A 22,503-nucleotide genomic window follows, 5' to 3' on the forward strand; every position below is an offset into this window, starting at 1 on the left:
TATCAAAACCCAATCTATAATCTTATTTATTTATTACATTCATATAGCAAAAAGATGCCCACCCATCTTCATGGAAATAAAGCTCCTTTCCTCCTATATCTCCCTCCCAAAAGTTGCCATGACCACAAGGGAAACAGCTTTCCTACATACCCTATAAAGGCTACTGTTCCACTATATTTTCATTCCACACTCTGAAATTTGATAAAATATAAGCCCATTTACCATTTTGCAAGTCAGATCAATTAAAACCATCTTCTTCAAATTATAATCTCAATTTAGCCAAAGAAAACTTCACTGATTTACTATCCCAAATAAATTCCCTAAACAGCCTATTAATTTTTAGCAAATGTTTATTTGTTATTAATGTGAATTTAAACTTCAGCTCCCCAAATTTTCAGGCATGAGATTCTCTTACATATAGATATTTAAAAATAAATAAATAAAAAAGAAACCCATAATACAGAATTAACAAAGCGTGCAATTGTAATGAAACTCATCAGGGAACATTGGTGTCGCCTTGATTCCCAGCCAATCTTTTTCCTGCAATCTTTTCCTTTATAGTAAATCAAAAGATATTGTTTGGCTTGAATAAATCATTGTTTTTTAAGGATGAATCACTTTTGATTTGCTAGGTTTCATTTGTAGAAATGAAAACTTTCAAAACAATGTGATTTTAAAAAGAAACCCACCATATGTATATTGGGTTCTGTTCAGGAAAACTGTCATTACTTCAGTAATGAAAACATACAAAGGCATGTATAACCTGATGTTAATTTTCATTCTCTCTCTGTCTGGCATTCTCTCGTGTACAGATGTACACAAATTTTCCAGGTGGTTCATTCCCAAGGCTATTTGCCTCTTTCATTCTAAATGTTAGCCAAAATTCACTAGGTGGGGGGAGGGGTACTCAGGAGACAGGAGCACCAGGAAGAGGTTTCACTTTAAAATTGGAGGTTGACAGATATTTATTGTATTTATTTTTTAATCCAATTTCTACACTGTTCATCTCACCTAGTAGATGGATGGTTTACAAAGATATGGATCGTATCATTCTGGGACATCTATGGAGATTCTCAGTCATCCAGGTCATGGTTGTGCCAAAGGTGCTTTTTCAAGAGGCAACTAGACCTTCTGGTTTTTCTTTGAAGACCTTTCACTTCTCATCCGAACAGCTGAAGAAGCTTCTTGGATGAGAAGTGAAACATCTTCAAAGAAAAACCAGAAAGTCCAGTTGCCTCTTGAAAACCAGTTGCCTCCCACCTTTGGGAGGATCATTCTGGGACATTGGCAGGAGGGAAGGAAGAGTGCAGGGAAGCCTGGGAGGATGGGCAGACTGGCAAGATAGGTTTGAAAGGGAAGGTGATGTAATGGTATGGGAGAAAATCCTTGAGAAACAGGGCAAAGAAATGCTGTCTGGAGAATGCTTAGGGAAGAGAGGCCATAGCTCAGAGCTGTATGATGGGTGGAGAAAAAGACTGAAAGGGACTTCCTTAGATTCTCAGACAGGAGTAGGAGAGGGCAGAAGATTTGTAGTTTCAGATCTGTAAGATTCTGTTAACGTAGCCCTGCAATAAAATAGAATTAGCTCATTTGGTTGGGTTTCCCCTTTCCCGTCTTGTTTATCTGGGTGTGGTGACAATATGCCATGCTGAGAGCTGCTGAGGGGAAATGGGGACAGAGCCAGCGAGTGCTTTGTAAAACCACTCTGAGATCCTTGTGGATTTTGTTTTGGCTCTTTCTGCTGATCCATGGTTCATCTGGACTAGTTGAGCAGAAATTCTGGGACATTTTGTGCTTGCTCCATTTCAAAATAAAAGTTTCTATTTCATGTGCACCTCTGCTAAAGATGAGCTATGCATCTCTTCAAAACAGAACACTTTGCCATTTAAAATGAAGACATTGGAGGGTCCAGCAATCAAATATTATTTTTCCTTTAACTTGGTCCTTTCAAGCAAGAAAATGTACATGAGAAGCATGCCTTGTGTAAGACTGCTTTGATCTGGAAAATCGTTGCAATTCAATAATTTCCAGTACTTATGAACTTATGAATGCAGTCTAGTGCAGGATTTCACGTCCTATCCACTTCACAGCATAAAAAATAAAGATGGGAATATGCTTGCAACTCGACTTCTCTATCCCTTATCTTTCCCCAGATGTCACTGCTTTTCCTGTTTCCTAAGGGAGATGCCTGTTCTCCTCATTAATGTTTCCCAAGCAGTATTGAACTGAATCCAGCTGAATCCATGGGCCCTTTCTCATGGTTATTTAACTTTCCTTGCACTGGCAGAAACTATACAGGGTTTTTAAAAAATACATTTGTCACCTGCAATCATTACTTTGACATGGGCATGTTGTCAGCAAATGCAGCTGCCTTTATTTTCAGCATATTAAGACAAGAATGGCTGAATTCATACCAAATTCATACAGTTTTGTTTCTCTTCCGTTCCCCCAAAATTTCCAGCCATCAGGAAACCATCATTCTCCTTAACTTGGACAGGAAAGGCAATGAGTTTTGACAAACGGCTAGACCAATAAGTTTAACTATCTGTCAAAACTTGTTCTGGTTTGCAAGACACATATCTTTTAGGTTCTGTTTTATCTCTATTCCAGAAGACTCTGCATGTGATGACCCAGAGTGTCCCACAAATATAACAAAAACCAAAACGTAATTAAAGGTCCTTTAATGCCTTCAACTTGGCTTCACTGTTCAATTGTTCACAGTTGGAGATTAAACTATTTTCAAAATAACATTCCAAACGAAAGAAATACAGTTCAAAATCAAAGAGCAGATAAGCAGGCAAAAACCAAAAACAAACCACACTGAAGAAAGTTCCACAACAGACCAGGATAATTAATTACAACCTTCAAGAAGATAATCAGGTACCATCCATTGGAAGAACACCAACCAAGATAAACCTCATCCAGGAAAAACCACTCTTTCTCTTCAGTGTTTGCTAGCACACAGGTCCAAACTCCTATGCAGATCTCACACCTGCAACCCATGAAGAGGATCGTGGCCCTCTCCTCCCAAATAAACCATGTTTTTCCCTGATCCTCTCCTCCGTGTTGGCCCTAGGATGGATAGGGGATGAGCCTGGATCCTCCTCTGATTGTTCAGCTGGCCTCTGCCCTTCCCCAGCCTCCTCCACAACTTCTGGAGCCACACTTACACTCCCTGTTGGCTGTTCCTCCTCTCCCTCAGAGTCAGTCTCCACCAGGGCATGACATGCAGCCCAAACAGCAGCTAATTGACATGCACCATGAGAGAACTTCTCTGACTTCACTACGCATACACAACTCTTCCTGTACCACACATAGCTACCTCTGGTCAGCCGCCATTACATTAATTGTCTGAGCTGAAACTCTTAGGCTTCAGTTCAAAGAGGGAGAATCTGATCTGTAAGCATCACCACACAATGCAGAAATCCTTGGAAGACAGAGGCCATTGACTACTATGAGGGCATGTCTGCACCAGTCTAAAAGGGCCAATACTTGTCAGGCTGATCACTTAGAGAGTGTCAAACTCATGTCATCACAGTGGTGACGTATCATGACTTTTCCCCGCCTTTGCTAAACCAGGCATGGGCATGGCCAGTGCATGACGCATCCGCAGGCTGGGAGTTTGACAGCCCTGACTTAGAGGTCACCTGAGTGTGCTATCATCAGAGCAGTTGATAAAATTCATCAAATCATACCCCTGGCAAATCCAGCATCAGGATGATGAGGAAACAGTACTTAGCAAAATTAAGTCTGCCTTAAGTCTGCCTTAGATATGGACTAGGGATCAGGTGAAAGCAATGTCATAAAGACACAATAGGGGGGGAAAAAGTTTGTCAGATTATTTGTGCTGCAGTTAGATTCAAACAGCAAAAGAATAAACCGGAACAGGTTTTGTAAAGCATTTTCCCTGCTCATGCCAACTTTTCACAATGCCTTTGGAGTACAAATCCACAGTGTCATGAGATTTTATTCCAACCTGACCTTTAAGCTTCAATAATGATGCCACCTTGTACAGCCCGCATTTGTCTCAAATCACTTCTCCATTTTCCAAGTTCTGCTGAGAGGCCTTTTAGTTCACATGGACCTAAATACTAACACCTGGACAAACAAATCAGGTTCTGATTCTTAAACCCAGCAGTGTTAACTTTTGATGAAGCCTTTGATTTTGGAAAGATGACAGGAAGTCAAGCTAAGGACATAACAATCCTGGCAAAAAGTTATGTCCCAGTAGATCCACTTTGCTTTAAAATAGCATGGAGCAAATCTTTTCATAAATCTTTAACAATATTAGAAACCAAACATGAGCCAGAAAGAGAATTCAGAAGGATTGTATGGACAGTGAGCAGAATAGAAACTTTATTGATTCAGTCACCTGACTGCATTAAAGTATGGATAGTGCTAAATTAATTATTTTCTGAAGAAAGTGCAGAATTATCCTTTTATTATTTTTTCTTTTCCTGAGAGGGGGGAAAAGGAGGGAATTAGACAAATTAAGGTTGGAAAAAGCCGTCAGAATTGGATGGCAAGAATTCTTTAAAACATATACGTTCAATTTTTCAGCTTTCAAATGTAATTATAACTTACCAAATCAGTTTCTTTAACAAAAGCTTGGCAATGAATTAGACAAATTACTCACTTGATGGGCACATGGAATAATTGATGCTAAAATTATGTTATTTTAAAAAGAGTAAAAACTCAGTGATGGCCTTTGCAAAACTTTTATACTTCTGTTTACAAGGCACAATACCTAAGTAGATAAGAATGGCCTGTTATACATCCGAGGTGTTAAAATTCGAGCTAGTGTCACTTTGAGAAAAATGGAAAGGAAATGTAGGGTACCATTAATGGCTTGATACTTTGTGAGGCCAGGGAAGATAAATGATAATCAGCCCTAAACATACTAAGAACTGTTTCATTTTTTTCCTAAGTAGGGCATTGAAGAAATTTAGAAATTTGTGGTACAAGGAGTAATTACAATCCTAGCAGAAATGTCCAATGAGACTATACCTCTGGCTACATATTGAAAGGATTAATTTCTATCAGAAATATTTCTTATGCACTGCAGAATTAAAATGCACTATGGCCTGCAGATGGAAAGGAGGAGAAGGAAATCCATTTAATGAATAAACTGACCACCCAAATTGATTAAAAATGTAAAACAAATGAGTTGGACCCTGAAAGAATAATAACAATATACATTGGCTGGCTTATCCCATTAGAAAGGCTCTCTTTTTAAAAAAGGAAGAGAGAGAGCGAAAGGGAGGGAGGGAGGGAGGGAGGGAGGAAGGAAGGGAGGGAGGGAGGGAGGAAGGAAGGAAGGAAGGAAGGAAGGAAAGTAAGTCTGTGCTTTTTCCACAAGTTCGAAGACTTTATGGCAACACCCATCCCAATTTAACTTTTCAATGCATGGCAACCTGCCAGCAAATGCTCAGGTTCCATATGCTCAGCAAACAGCCCAATAGCCACTATGCAATCCTATTGTCAGGCTGGAAAGATAAAATACCACACAGTTCTGTTCAAGCTGATTTCTTGGACTTGCTGTGTGACATTGACAAGTCACCTTCTAAAATTAGCACACTCCGATAATGAGTCTATCTCCTTCTGCTAACAATGTTAAATCTCCGGACATACCTGAGCAATCTGGCTCTCCTTCAGTAGGCCAGCCAAATGTCTGACTGCAGCTTTTTTTTTTCTCTAGCAGGGGCATGGCAGTGGAATGGGAATACAATTTATAAGGAGGATGAGATGTCTAGGACAAAGTTTATGAGTGCTTTTTTAGAAGGTTGCATTACCGGAACGGCTTGCATGGGGAGCTGTAGTAAGAAACATTTACAGTCTACTCTTGTGTTTCTCAACCTTGGCAGCTTAAAGATGAGCAGATTTCAACACCCAGAATTCCCTAGCCAGCTAGGGAATTCTGGGGGTTGAAGTCTGCACATCTTCAAACTATCAAAATTGACCCCCCAAAAATGGTGTAGAATTGTCCTTCAATAGATGGCAATTTAAGATCTAACTAATCAGAACTGCCAAAATACTTTATGTTTATAGAAATTTAGGGAGGATAGGTACCCAAGTGTCATCTCTTTCTTTTCTCACAACATAATCACAGGTGTATTTTAACTATACACTTATTCCCTTAATTTATAATTCTCATTTTTATTGAACAAGCTCAACAAGCAATACAAAAAGACTGAAATGGCTGGGAAAAATAAACCTACAATGAATGATGGATCACTTTTAAAGCAATAACTAAAAAACAAACAAACAAATGAGATAACTCAACCAACTTCCTCAGAATAACTTGCAGAATTAGCATGCATATCATATCTCGATGTATAAAATGTTGGATTAAATGGGTGTAGCACCTGATGGTGATTGGGTGGGGGGGAGGGTGCCTGAAATCCCCTTTGCCCCAGATCACCAAAATATGGAAGTGGGTTTTTTAGAAGTACAGTGGTTTATAAAGAAAATTCGTGGTTTTAGATTAATTTATTTTAATTAGCTGGGTAATGTATTAAGTGATTGGTACTCTATTATAATGTATAAAGGTTTGCCTGAAGAATACTTCTAATGAACACAGTGGTCAGAAGCCTGACATTATCTGTCACCTTTATTAGGACCTATGAATAGAATAGAATGGAATGGGATAGGAATGGAATGGAATAAGAATAGGAATAGGAATAGAATAGAATAGAATAGAATAGAATAGAATAGAATAGAATAACAGAGTTGGAAGGGACCTTGGAGGTCTTCTAATCGAAACCCCTGATGAGGCAGGAAACCCTACACCACTTTAGATAAATGGTTACCCAGTCTCTTCTTTAAAACTTCCAGTGTTGGAACATTTACAACTTGTGGAGGCAAGTTGTTCCTCTGAGTAATTGTTCTAACTGTCAGGAAATTTCTCCTTAGTTCTAGGTTGCTTTTCTCCTTGATTACTTTCCACCCACTGCTTATTGTCCTGCCCTCAGGTGCTTTGGAGAATAGCTTGACTCCCTCTTCTTTGTGGCAGCCCCTGAGATATTGGAACACTGCTATCATGTCTCCCCTAGTCCTTCTTTTCATCAGACTAGACACACACAATTCCAGCAACCATTCTTTATACGTTTTAACTTCCAATCTCCTAACCTTCTTTGTTGATCTTCTCTGCAGTCTTTCTAGAGCTTCAACATCTTGTTTTACACTGTGGTGACCAGAACTGGATGCAGTATCCCAAGCGTGGCCTTACTATGATATAGTACCCTTCCCTCACTAACCCCACCACCACCAATTGAGCTTACAGGTAGTCCTCAACATACAGCCATTTGTTTAGTGACCGAAGTTACAAACAGTATTGAAAAAAGTGACTTATGACCATTTTTCACACAACCATTGCAGAATCCCCAGGGTCACATAATCAAAATTTGGACCCTTGACAACTGATTCATATGTATGACGGTTGCAGTCTCCCGTCATCATGTGATCACCTTTTGCAACCTTCTGACAAGCAACGTCAATGGGGAAGCCAGATTCACTTTAGAACCATGTTACTAACTTAACTGCAGGGATTCATTTAACTGTAGCAAGAAAGGTAATAAAATGGAGCAAAATGCACTTAACAACTCTCTGACTTAGCCAATGAAATTTTGGGCTCAGTTATGGTTGTAAATCAAGGATTAGCTGTATACTGAAATAGAGGGAAGTGTGAAAGGAGCATAGGACAAGAGGGGATCAATTCTCCTTTCTACAGGATTGTAGGCAATGCAATAAAAATTAGTTTGTTGTGCAAATTGATCAGAATCCCTCCTCCCTGAATATTGTGAACTGGGAGTGGAACAGCTAAATCACAGGTCTAGAATTTTCTTGCATCTATTTGTGTTATGACTCCCCTTCAAAATTCAAACGAACAAAACAGAAAGCACCCGTTTCAAATTAAATCAAACAGAAAGAAGTCTTACAAGATAACGGCTGGCAGAAATCTCAATCCACAGCATAAATCTTTACTCTGTCCAGCAAACCAGTCCTGGCAATAAATCTCAAGTCTCAGAGCTTCTTGCTGTAACGTCCTCACTCAAATAGTCACTTTGTTCCTGGCAAAATGTACCAGCCCAGCTGTGTCCTTTTATACTCATTGAGGCAACGTGCTAATTTACTGACTCGCCCTCCTCCTTCATTCCAGCTGATTTTGCCTTCTCAAACGTCTTCTGTTCCTTACATTTAACCACAAATTTTCCAAGTTCTCATCTCCACTAGAAGACTCTCTCAAAACTTCCCTGTCAGCCATTCCCGGCTGTTGATCTGATAAGGAACCAGAGGAGGTCAAAGGTCCTGACAATTCTAATACATCAGGTCTGTCTTCCTTTGTCACGTCCATCTCCTCACCCTGGTTACTAGTCCAATCACTGAGCCATGACGGTTCATATTTTTCTGCCATGTCCTCCTCACTTGAACTCATATCAGTCACAGGAGCTGAATCCAAGCCCGGAGCCACAACATATTTGCATCCTTTATCTCCTATAGGTATTTGACCTTAACATCCAAGCTTCCATATTGATAAAGGAGGGGTTTGGGAGGGGAGGGGTGTGTCAAATCTGCAGAAGTGAATTCAGCAACAGGTTTTCTCCAGTAACAGGTCAATCATTTTTTGCCTCTCTCCCATTCTCCCTCCCTCTGTTTCCCCCAAATATTCATTGGCGCTCAGAGCAGATTCCCAGGGTCCATTTTATTTTCTTTCAAGACTCATTCCAGGTAGAAAACTCATGAAGATCAGCCATGCAGACTTTTCTGAATATATTTAGGAGAATTCTAGAATCTCTGTTCCCTGTAGAAATGGGGTCCATTACATCAAGAAACACTGAATTCTATCAAGGTCAAGATATTAACACAGGGGAAATGTATGCGTAGATAAACCTATGACTTGGTTCGATATTCTTCTGACTGCTAGGAAGAACAGCTATTACCCTTCAGAATAATATTACTTATCTAAATTCTATTTCCCTATATCCACCCTAGCTTTAGCAGAAGCAAATTGGCTTGTACTGAAGTTTCCATTAACCTTTCCTCCCTCTGTTGTTCAAGGAACAGAGATGGCCGAATATTAACAATTTCACACCTGCCTTCATCCCATGTGCTCTAAGGGTAGGCTTGTATCCCAAACAGTTCCATCTGGTTCAGATTGCTGACCAGGTTCCTGATGCCCCCCCCCACCCCCAAAAAAAGCCCAGGCTTGTTTTACAAACATCCTCTGAGGCTTGCATGCTGTCAGTGTTCACACTGGAGTTGCTTGTACTGCCCATGCAATCAGTGTAAGATGCTGTTGCAGTCACAGAAACATTTTGAGTCCCAGAACCAAAGCATCTGCATCGCCCGACAGGTTACTGGGAGCATCAGTCAATTTGCAGTATAAATGCAGAGCCATCAAGTCTGTTTACGGAGGACAACACTAACTCATAGAGCTAATTGAATCAGCAGAGGTCATCTTCAATGGATAGTTATGATTTGATCAGAGTTTAGATTTGACCATAGATGCGATTAAAAATCAATGCAGTTCGTTAACTGAAAACTGCATACCTATGTCCTTCGATCCAATTTCTTAGGGATCTGGTTTTGTCTTCTTCCTTTGCATGGAAGTCTCTTTATCTCATTTGTTAAAACTTGTGCATAGTGGGGCCATGTGTCTTCACTCAGAACCAAATCCTATCAAACTCAATTCAAGATCTTTATCAAAGAAGGAAAACTTTTGTGCTTCTCTTTGCCTATTGCAGCCCTCCCTGCCAGGATCTCAAAAATTGCAAGAGAGGATTAGGGGTCATTCCCGAACACTGAAGAATCAGGGAAAGGGAATGAGCTAAAATTTCCTGCGCTGGCAGGAGCTTTCTGAGCAGAATGACAACTTAAAGCTAACCTAGTGAGTTGAGGGGAAATTTACTCCCAGGCACGTGTGCATATGATGGCGCTTTTAGACAAAGAATGACAAGCATATTACTCATGAAGATCATAGGGAACATAAAATAAAAACAGCTCAGCTGGGACAGATCAAAAGCCTTTCTTGTTCCTGCATGAACAATACATCGTCTATCAGATGTTTGCGCCCTTCAGTTTTCAAAAGCTCTAGTCAACATGGTCAATTGTGAGGGATTACGGGAGATGCGGTTCAGTAACAACTGAAGGGCTGTGCACTGTTCGATCTTGCTGTAGTTCAACAACCACTGAAAACAGGAACCACAAAGAAATTTCTGGGAAACTCACAGCTGTAAATGTAAATTTGCCTTGCATTAATACTAATCCAAACTAGCCTGCAATTACTAGGTATTTTCCCAGCTTTTTTTTTTTTAAAGGAACCATACCTGTCCTCTGTTCAGTCTTCTAGCACTTCTGCTGTCTATCATACTTTCTCAAAAAAAAAAATCACAGAAAGGGGCTCCAAGGTTATATCCAAAGCTATAAACTTTTTCAAGATGCTCAAATCTAATGGGTTTAATCCTGAGTCTTAAACTTGTTAAGGGTAGCCAAGTGCTCCCTATGTCTTTATTTAGCTTGAATTGCTAATACTTCCAAGTAATCAATTATTGTGCTGAAGTCCATTTGAATATAGATACTCTTTGAAGACCAAAGAGATCAAAGAGGAGATGAAAGCAAAAGAGGCAATAAGTTCTGCCCTTGCTAATCACTTGCTACCAGCTTGTTTTATGATTCTTACAGCAAATCTGCCTCCTTCCTTTTCTTCCCTCTTTCTGCTGACATTTTTTGTTTATTTCTTTTAGCTTTTCTCAAGAGGCTACATTCCTTTTGCCATTCACATTTTCTTTCTGGTAACATTATCTACCTGTTGGTATACTTTATTGTTTATTACATCCATCATTCATTCTATATACATGCTTCTTTTAATTCATAAGTCATTCAAAGGCACCATTGCTTCCTCAGCAAAGCTTTCTTTTATATATTTAATTATTTTCATTTTTTTTAAAACAAGTTTTATTGATTTTACAAACAAACAAACAAAACAAAACATCATTAAACATTAAAAACATAAAACCTCTTTCCATTGTAGATCCTTACAAGGCAGATAACATATTGCTTTATATCACGTACTTATAATTTATCCCATTTCCATATAAACACGTAAATTCCCTTTACCAAATTCCACATTGTTTCTCTTTAATCATTATTCAATCATATTTCCTTTCTGATTTATCTGCTATTCAGTCATCAACTTTATATTTTCCTCTGGCTTGTTTATAATTATTCTCATCTAGTCTTCCTCCGAGATTTTATTATTTAATTCTTAATTAAACACACACACATAAAACATAGACATAAAAACATAAAACTTTCTTCTAGAAAGTAACTTGGCCCCAGATTACCTCTTTTTGTATGGACTCAATTGTATTCACGCTCTTCTTATATACCATTACCCATCTTATTTACCAGTCTATATCTATTATATAACTCCTCTCCACTTTTACCTCATCTTAATTCTGTTTTATATATTTAATCTTGCTTTTTTTTAAAAAAAAATATTTTTATATCTTTTGTCCATTTCTCCATTTACATCTGTCTCATTTCCAATTTAAAAAAGAATAGTTTCCCCTGGAATCACTAATCGGAGTATGATGCCTTTCTATCATTCCCCTAAGTTAAAATTTAAAATAACACCTAAATCCCAATCAGATTCTGCTTAGTACATTCTACTATTTCAAAAACCAATACTACATTAATAAATCCATAACAATCAACACATTAATCCATTAAACTCTATATTCAAACTAATATTTTAAACATTCCCTTTAGTATTTTATTAAAACTTATTATCATTCATTATTAAACCTTTTAAAGTTATACCTTGATATTTTAGTCTTTTATTAGGTCTTAAAAAGTTCTGATTATCTACTTATAATACAAATACCACTATTACAATACTCATGTGCACTTTGCAGAATCCCCCCCTTTTTTTAAAAAAAAAACCCATATATTACCCATTATCCCTGAAAAAAGTTTCCTTATCTCCATCTTGTCTTATATCTTTGTAACTTTTTTCCCCCTTTTCCCTTTCCTTGTTAGCCCGCCTAAACTTTTTACCCCCTCCTCTCCAAACCTCTGCCTTCTTGATTTCCCCTTTCTGCATTCCTCTTTCCTTTTGCTTTCTAGCATTCTGTTGTTTTTGCATCTTCTTTTTCTCTTTCATAAACATTTTTTTATTTCTTAAGTCCTTCCTTTTTGCTCCTCTCTTTCTCCTTTCTTTCTTAGTCACACCGTTTAGTTCATTAAAAATGGCTTCTTCTTCCTCGGCTTCTTGCAGCTGTTGTTTAATTTGCTGACACATGACAAGCACCATATCTAGGAAACAAAGGGCTTCTCCCATAACATCTTTGCCTTCTTTCTTTATTTTTAAATATTGTTTTTTTAGTTCATCAAGAGGTAGAGCCATTTTAAACTGTTTCTTCTTCTCTTTCTGTATCCTCTTCTTAAACCAATCAGTTATTTCCAAACTTAAAACAGTTCCCAAAAGTCCCAAAGTCCCACAGTCATCAAACAGTCCAGGCAGAGTACAAGCTTCTTCTTTTTACAATTTCTCTTCTAGGGTTGAAGTCAAATTAGGGAAAGAAAAAACGTCCAATCTGTGCTTTAAGTCTTTCTTATAATTAATTTCTATTCTCTTGATCTTCAAGGCATCTCCTCCAGCAAAGTCTTAGAGTAAAAATTTGTTTTCCCAAGCCTCTCCTTCCCACTTATAACAAAGGAGTTTAGGTTTTACCTTCTATCAAAAGGCTAGTTTCCCTTGTCCATTTGTTAATTCCATAAGGGAGGGAGAGTAACTTCCCCTTTTCGTCACTTTTCTTCGTAGCTGAAAACATCAATCGGGAACATTATAGCTTCCAAGTCATTACTTTCCCAGGTGTTAAATATATCCTTAAGGTCCCAGTTCAACCAAGAAAAAACTTTCTTTAAAAAAAAAAAGAAAACTCCTTCTCCCTCCTGCTCATTCTTTATCCAATTGCCGGCTTCTTTATGGTGGCCATAAAAGACCACCGCTGCACCGTCTTGAGAGAAGGGGGTTATTGCCGGGGGGGGGTTGTGACACCCCTCACCCCCGTCCGGATCCCCCCTATCTTCAGCTGCCCCAACAGGGCAGCCTTAGCCTCCAAATCCGTCAGGATCGGAGGCACCAAGGCGGCTAGCACAGCAGGGATCGCAGAGAAGGCGAATCCCTGCTGTCACCGAAGCCGACAACCGGAAGTCTAATTATTTTCATTTTAATTATACTTTTGAATGATGTACCTGGGACAGATGGTAAACTAATGGATTTTTAATTTAACAGTTCTTTTAGACTGAATCTCTTTATAAAAATTGATCCCCTTAAAATCCTCCTGTACGTAGAGACAGTTTTAGTAACAAAGTATTTAGTTAGATGATGAGCAATTGTATTTTCTGTACAATTTTCAGACTTAACTCTTCAGTTAAGAACAGCTTTATTTTATTTTTAAATATTGTATCTCATTCCTCATGTTTCTTTTAATTATTCCAGCAGATTCTCAGAAACAGGCAATTCAAATATGTCTAAGCTATCCAACACTTCGTGCTATAAAAACTAACACAAATAATGTTCAGCTGTGATTTTTCTGTCTTCTTTCAGTAAACATTTCACCTCTGATTTCTTGCTTCTGATGAAGTTGTTAATATTTTCAGCAGTATGCTTTGCTAACTATGCAACAATGAGGTAAAATAACCTAAGTAAACAACCTAGCTCAGCTACATGTATTCTCTTCCAATGGTCAGAGGAATGAAACTCAACCATAGTCGAAGGAGCCCAGGCTCCCTAACTCCTGTTTTAAAGAGACGTTTAAAGCTGCCTTCAGCACAGCAAGACCAATATGTATACATATTGATTGAGATTCTGTTATAGTGATTTTAAATAAAATGGAAGTGTTTTAACTCCTGGACTCTCCCTCTCACTTTCTTTTTAAGTAAGCCTCTTGTCTTCATGGAGTTTATCTTTTGAAAATTTAGTTTTTGGGGTGATTCTTATTCCCAGGGACAAATTGATGGTGAACTTTTCTTTCCTGAGGAAACCATGGACATGACTTGTTGGAATGTATGGTCAGCTATATTTTTCAATAATCCTGGAAATCACCTTAATAGATGTTTCAAATCCAAAGCATATTTAGGTGGGTTGTTTTTTTTAAGTCAGTGAAGGCAAACGATGAATGAAGGTGACTTCGATGTGTCCTGCCCAGAGTCAAAGGTTTTCATCCTTCCAACCTGGCAACTTTTTCATCTGCTAGACAGATTTCAAAATAAAAACAGATTCTTTCTTCTGCAAAATGCTCTATTGGAAAGAGGCAATTCAGAACGTGACCTGTCTAACTGGAATCATCCATCGTCCAGTCTTAGAATTCTATGGCTATGGTGGAAAGAATTTGAGGAACAATCCTAAATTAAACATTTGTTTCCCTTCCATAAATGTCAGAAGGAGGGGGTATCTAATCTCCCTAGCTGTCATCAGGGCTATATTTTTTCCTAACAAAAAGTTGATTATGTTAATCCCTCTTCTTCTCATCCCCAGAAATAAGTTCTAACACATTCATTTGGAAGGTCATTATTCCTTGCTTATCTTGAATCCTGGATGTCTCTAACTGATTTATTTTTGTTGTGTTTTGAATGTGTTACAATCTTCCTCAAATCATAAAACTAATGGGCACATTAAAAGGAAATCTTAAAAGAGCTCAATTAAAGAGCTTCAGCAAAGTTAGGGTGGCAAAGTTACATTTATCAGCTGGACAAATGACTACATAATCATGGTACCAAGGTACCCATATCCAAAGAGACTTGGAAAATAAAACAAAACACATTGGTTGAAGAAAGGAAAAAGAAAGAAGCAGAGTGTTTGCCTAAGATGGAATCAATATTTTTGCTAGTATTTTCCTTCCTAGCAAATGGAAAAGAATCAACATATTAAATGAGAACAAAATAGCCACACGGGCTAAATAGCAAGGTTATGTATTAGGGGTGTATTAATCATAACCACAACATGTTGTCAGTTTAAGTTGTCTCTCATCTCTCTATCCCATATATAACTGCATGCTCATCAATAGCAAAGACAATCTGTCAGATTGACTGGTGTATTAAGTACTAATATTGTCATTACATGATGTATTTAGAGCTTAATGAAGTATCCATGAGCATATATTTGAAAGGTGATTGCAGTAATAGAATATGAATATTCTTAGAATATGAGTCTTGCTGTCTTGGCTTATTTATATACATATGAATTCTGGACAAGCAAGTTAACATAATCTTTCTAAAAGTGTGGTACAATCCTTACTGACAGCACAAGTATATTCCCAAATACTACAGCATGACACATAAGCACACAGAGACCTCTGTCCTCCCCATATCAGTATTATTCATTGCCCCTAAATGTTGGTTGCCTCACTCTGCCTAATAATAGAGCAGGCATTGTGAATGGAGGGGTTTTCAGATAGACAGTTCCCATGGCTATAAAATATTATTTCCATTTTTTCCCCTCGATTTTTAAAGGAAACATGGGTGTTAAAAAGAGTACTATTGTCTGGTGTTCCTATTAAATTCTGTAAAGATTGATGGTTTTATAATAGCCTTGGTATTCTTTCACTTGTGTAGTTATGTAGAGTATGTTTTCCTTATCGTTTTCCGGTCATTAAAACACTTGATTATCATAGAAAAACATGCCACAACTTGTTTTCTATAAACAACCAAGGAATAGGCTGTGATGGGGAAAACAAACTTTGTCTAGCTTTGAACCCCACATGGAATAAAATTCAGTGAGAGAAAATAGAGGGGGGTCTAAGAAAGAGGGACAGGAAAGAGGATCCCAAGAGAGATTAAAAGGTCTGCTTAATATTCATCTTGGAGGAAAGGGCTTTCTTAATACACAAAGGGAAGAGGAAATTGATCTGCCTCCCCTCTCCATATAAGCATTGCACAGAAAAGATGTAGAAGGAAAATAATGTGTGTGTATGTTGGATATACAGTAGGCTTAAATGCTAGTGAAAACTAGTGGATTGAGCACTCAAAATAGTATTCATACTGAAGGCTTTACAATGCTTCCTTCAGGATACCTGGTCTCAGAGGCTAATTCAATCAGTAAGGGATCATTAGATTGGAAATAGGTGGATATAAGACATTGACCCTCTTTTGCAGGAGAAGGCTACTTTCTTGTACAAATCAGTAGAGGGTTTCAGTGGAAAACACAGAAAACTAAATGGCCTTGTGCAGTTAAGCATCTGTTTGACTTATCTTTCAAAGCAAAATTGACCTTTTTGAAGTCAAGGTGACACTTAAACATGATAGCAAAACTTAACTCTGTTGGCTATGCCTGATTTTAAGATCAGCTGAGAAGACTTTTTCTTTTCTGGCTCTTATTTGAAGCTCTTCCAGTATTGTCCATTCCTTGTTCAATGTATGTACTTGTAAAAAAATAATCACAGAAACACTTGCTGATGTGGGCAGCTATAGAAATCAAATAAATAAATAAAGTAATAAGTAAATTAGGCTCTTTTGCATGGAAGATTGGATTGCAAATAAAATTTTACTCCTCAATGGATGGATTCCCCCCTGGTGACCTGGAGAACATTTCAGGCTACATCAGTCTCATCTTATGGTCTTTTCTTCTTCCAGACTAGATGCTCAGGAGGAAGAATCGCCTCCCATTCATCCTCCTTTTACATAATTCTTGTTACCTTATTTACATTCCTGTTTATGTCATCTTTGCAAAAGAATCTAAGTTTTAAGTACAAGCAACCATCCACAGCTGGGCCATGGAGTGGTATGAGAATGCTGCATTCTAAAATGTAGCCCCAGTCACATCAAGAAAAGATAATTTAGTTTAATGTAATTGAAATACAGTGTAAATCAAATTAAGTAATTACAGTTGCCAAGATTAATTTCCATTAGCTATCATGCTAAATTCACACTGGCCATTTTGAAAAGTTCCTGAAATCTCTGCAGTTAGAATCTGGCACTGAGATGCAAATGGGAGGAATGAAGAGGCACATCTGAAATCATTACTCTGGAAGAAGCAGATGAGGAAGGACCCTCCCTATTTTTTTTCTTAGCATTTATCAAATAGTTATGTACAACGTACTTGAGTCTATGGGCAAGAAATTGCTTTGAACTTTTACATCTGTTATTCTTGGCTTCCTGTACCTGACAATCTCTCACCTAATTTTTACCTTTTTGACATGTTGTGACTTTTTCCCAAATCCCAGAACCTTCCAATAATATTTGACAATCTTCCCATGTCTCTGGGACTGCTAAAAGTTATTGTGCAAAACTTCTGAAGGAAACCAGCCTGAAAACTCCCATTGAAAGAAACCAAGGTCATTTTAGCTTTAAGACCTTGAGCCTTAAAGGTATTTTTTGCTTTTTTTTCTTCAGCGTATTTTTCTGCATTTAATGCATTTTTGCTGAAATGTATTCTTCTGCATTTAGAGTCTTAACACATTGGAGATGTGGTATAGAAATTAAAACTTGTTCATTCCCCGGGGAACTATGTAATCCCTACCTTTGGGATGATTGATGCCTAATCTAGACTTCTCCACAAGAAGACAAGGTTTCAGTTCAATGCTCACAACAAATGGGAGCATTTCCTTTTCCATCAAACTCCTGCTGAGGAAGGTTGCATTTTGTAATACAGGTGGAGAAGTCAGTGAAAGCACCCAGGCCTGCCAAAATAATAGTAATCAGAAAGCAATGTAGAAGAACCTGCCCAACAGCAGCATTCTTCTTTGATTGCCATCAGACATTCAGCCCATCAGGCATTTTTAAGAGCCTTGGCTCCCAGCAAGCCACTTACCTGTGGCTCTGCAGGGAACAGAGCCTTTAACAGAAATCAGCTGTCAGTCACCAGCAATTCTGGAAGGACTGGCTGTCCCTCCCTGGCTCCATACCTTTTTTCCTGCCAGCTAGCTTTTCTGAAGCTGGCATGCATGGTTGGAATGGGCACCTGTCAGGCGGTAGACACTGCTGTTATCCAAGATAACAGCTGCTGCTGTCCATCCACTTTAGACAGAAAGTTCTTTGGCAGGTGGTGGATCTTTTCCATTACTAAGTTACTGTCCAATTGTAGTATATCTTCAATTGTTCCTTATAATCTCCATCCCTGGTTTTCATTATTAGGCTGCACCATCTTCCTTGATTCATCAAGAAGGTGAATATCCCTTAAAGAAGCATTTCCTTCTTTCTCCACACTGTTGCTGTGATTTTGTGTTGCATCCATTGTCCTCCCACTCTCCTGGGTTAAGGATGTTGCTTGCTATGTTTTCAGAGAGTTATTACCATGGCTCTGAATTTACAATGTTCTCTGATGGCACTCATACATTGTCCTGACATGTTACTTCCCTATTTAATTTTCCAGGCTGACTTGATTGATATGGGTAGGACATTTTTATTTATTCCAATATTCTGCCTGATTCCCCAATTGTTCCTTAATTTAAAACAGGAGTCTTGAACCCCAAATCCATGGATGAATACTGGTCCACAGCCAATTGGGAACTGGGTCACACAAGTGGTGGGTCAGCACATGAAGCTCCATTTATGCAAGTGGCAGGCTTGGGCATGAAACTATCCCCTCACACACACATCTGCTGCTGCCACTGCTGCTGGTTCGCAGAGCCAGAAAGTTTGGGGACCACTGGTTTAAAAGGCTCTCAAGTGGCTTCCATATTTCCAATTAAACAAGACTGTCATGCCCCTGTCAGAATCTGATTCCAAGGGGGAGGCTGAGCAAGCTGATAGGGAGTGGAAGCGTGGCTCTGTTGGCTGTGGAAGAAACTGGGGAAGGGCAAAGTGTGCTGGGCAGAGCAGGGGAGAGGTAGAGCAATGCAGAGGGAATTCAGAGAAAGACTCAGGGCCACCCCCTCTTCATCCTAGGGCATGCAGGGAGGAACGGAGAAGGGAGTGATGTGAGTTGTATGACTTATGGGGGAGGAAAGGGCCCTGATTCCCTTTATTAGCTGCAGCTGGGAACACAGTGTTTAAAAAGGGAAGTTACACACAGCAAAGTTATTGAAATCATGAGTTATCTGTTATTGTCGAGGCTTATCTGAGTTCCTCGCATCTACCCAACTGTGTGCGTTTTGTTGGCCTTTCCAGTCTGTAATTCCTTATCCTGCCCTGTCAAGTTAATTGCTGCAGCATGAATTCTGTGGATTTTTATTTACAGTTGTTTTCAGACTGAATTTCCTCCACTTAAAGACTGTTCTTGGAAGAGTTTTTTCTCTAGCCAAAGGTAACCTGGACATTGGGGGCAAAGTTGGAGGTATTAAAGGGACTCTGCTTGCTTATTTGACTTTGTTGCCTTTGTGCCACGCCCTGGGTCATCACAAAGACATTCTAAAATTCTTTGCTTAAGAGACGTAATTTAAGAAGAAAATGGATGAGGAAGGAAATTCCTGTCTGTTAGTCTAATGTTATGTTGGAGGTGACAATGAATAAGCTCTATCAATAAACTGTGGGGGGGGGGGAGGCAAAAAAAAATCCAAACCCTGATCATCACACTATCTATTGGCCATTTAACTTGGTACACATGCTCTCTGTTCTAGACCCACCACACCATATTTTCCTACTGGCTGGCCATTGGTGGGCCAGCGGGGGGGGGGGGCTTCATCAATCCCTTTCACTCTGTAGATAAGGATAGCAGTGTCTGCCAGTTTCATGCCCGTCCTAGGATAGGGATCGCCAAGGGGGCAGCAACTATTACGCTTTTTCATTTTCAGGTAATTTTGAGAAGCAATAGAATTCTTTCCAACAGGATTCAGCCCCTGAACTTGTCAGGTCTCTGAGCCAGCCGAATCAAGGCTCAGATTCCTGGATTGACCTAAACCGGCTTTGATCAATCATATCAGTATCAGATCCTGTTCAGACTAGACTCAGTAACTTCAAGATGAAACCCTCACTTGTGACTATTAGTTCTTATTTGGGCTTCTTTTGATCATATGCTTAGTGCTTTTCTGGAATAGCTCTAAGCCTGGATTCAGCATTTACGGAACAGGGATTTAGTGATATTCTAGCTTAAAACAAAACCTGCATTGGACTATCATCTTTTATTCATTCAGCTCCTTCTAATGTGAGTTCAGTGATTCTCTGGAATTGCACAAAACCTGTTTTCATCTCATTCTGAAATGGCCAAGACCCAAAGAAATCAAGGATTGGCTAAAATATTTATTTTGAAGGCATCCTTACCTAGCAGATGACTAAACTCATCCGTATTATGAAGAATAACTGGCAGATATTTTCCTACCAGCTGGTCATTGGTGAGAGTCTCTTCACATGCCTTTCGTTCTCTAAATAAGGATAGCAGGCAGGGGTGGGTTTCTACCAGTTCTGTCCACCTCTGTAGAACCGGTAGCTCTGAAGAGCAGCAGACATAGAACCGGTTCTATGTCTGCTGATGTTTTTGCCCACCCACCTACCCGGGCTCTTACCTGATCTTTATTTCCTGATTTTTCAACTTCAGCTGTTGAATGAGGCACAGCTGCAGTTAAAAAGCAGGAAAAGAGGGCTGTTTCAAAGGCTCCTTCTCTGCACGCAGCGTGCTGATAACGATTTACAGGTGCACGGCTCACAGCATGCAGGGAAGCACATCATAAATCACTGAACCTGATCTTTATTTCCTGATTTTTCAACTTCAGCTGTTGAATGAGGCACAGCTGCAGTTAAAAAAGCAGGAAAAGAGGGCTGTTTCAAAGGCTCCTTCTCTGCACGCAGCGTGCTGATAACGATTTACAGGTGCACGGCTCACAGCATGCAGGGAAGCACATCATAAATCACTGAACCTCGTAAATCCTGGATCAGTAGTTAACCCTGTCGTATCCCATCCCTGATAGCAGTGTCTGCCAGCCTCATGCCCGTCATAGGATAGAGATCGTCAAGGGGGCAGCAAATGTTCGGCTTTATCTTTTTCTGCCAGCTCAGAGACCTCAGCCATGAGGAAGTTTTCTGTGATAGGAAATAAAAAGCCATTATTTAGTGGGGCAAAGCATCAGAAGAAATTTAAGAGGCTAAACAATAAGCGACAATATATATTCAAGAGACACAATTGCTATGCGGAGGGGCGCTGTTTTTTCACTGATGTGTTTTGTTAAATATACATTCTATCAGGGAGTACTATGTCAAATCCTCAAGCTCTTTGGAGAAAAGGCAGATGACTTAGAAAGACAGAGTTTTTCAGACCAAGTAGAACTCTGGGTTATGATCCCCAAAAGCTCTATAAAATAATGCTTTGGAAATGTACTTTGCTTGGAATATCATCTTTTCATATGCATGTTGAATTACACATGATTAATCTTATAGCCGTGGAGATTTTTCTTTTAGGTTTGATGGATAAGCAGCTGGATAAAAAAAAAAAACATGGGGCTTTCTTTTTGTATATGATCATTACAGCGAGACTTTTGTATGCAAGGAGATAGAAAGACTTGCAATGGGAATGGCTAAATTAATGGAACTGGCCGAGATGGCAAAATCAGCTAATTTGATTAAAGAAAATATTTTTTTTCTAGCTTTGTTTCTAAGTGGAAATCGCCATTGGTAGAAACCCCAAAAAATGTTACATTATTTGGAGAAAAGGCTTCATGATTAGAATTGTTCATCACTATAGAAATACTGTGTTTTATTTTTATACTGTGTTTTATTTTTTATTTGAAGTTTAGATCAAAATATTAATGCATTTTATATCTGTAACTGTACGGAAGAAAGTTAGAAGTTCTCTTCTTCTCTTTTCATTTTTTTCCCTTTATTTTTTTGCATGTCCCCCTCTCCTGTTTTTTTCTTTTAATTTTTTTTATCTTTGGTAGAAATGTAATAAAGCATATTTTAAAATATCATTAATCTTATGATAAGGATTTTATGTCTTTAAAAATACAGATGTACTGTATCTAAGCATTACAAATTGGCAGATTTGATTCAATATTAGTCACAATTTTTAAAAACAAAAATAATGTATAGTGGGGAACCTTCCCCAACAAACAGTATATCCCAGTATAACATCTCAGCAAACACAATATCTCAGGAGGTATTGTGGGGTTTAAAAAGGTCCGGCAGCTTATCTTGTTCTCTCCAATCAGGGAAACCTGTCAAAAACATTAGACTAAGGACTACTCCAAATATTGTAAATCAGTGTAAAGCTATGGGGATCATTTGGGTTGTTCCATCTTCGTCTTTTTAAAGTATTTTATAATTTAATTAAACACCAAGCACTAAAACATTGCCCACCAACGATTAGCAGTGTTACAGATATGTACTTATTACATAACTGTTAAACGTGGCGTTTAGCAGCAAACTTTCTTAGTAGAAAGAGATTAAAAGCCTATTTGAGAGGCATCATTTTTAAATGTCACCATACCAGTTTAACTAGATTTCTCGCTGTGCTTAATGCCAATAGATTGCATTTAAAGTAATAACAAATAAGCTGTCAGCTACAGCACCCGTTGTCAGGCTTGGAACAGAATCCATGTTCTGCTCATCCCAAAGCTTTTCTGCTCTCCTTCC

Source organism: Pseudonaja textilis, chromosome 1 (genome assembly GCF_049901715.1).
Source record: "Pseudonaja textilis isolate UNSWEBS1 chromosome 1, rPseTex1.2, whole genome shotgun sequence".
NCBI lineage: Eukaryota > Metazoa > Chordata > Lepidosauria > Squamata > Elapidae > Pseudonaja > Pseudonaja textilis.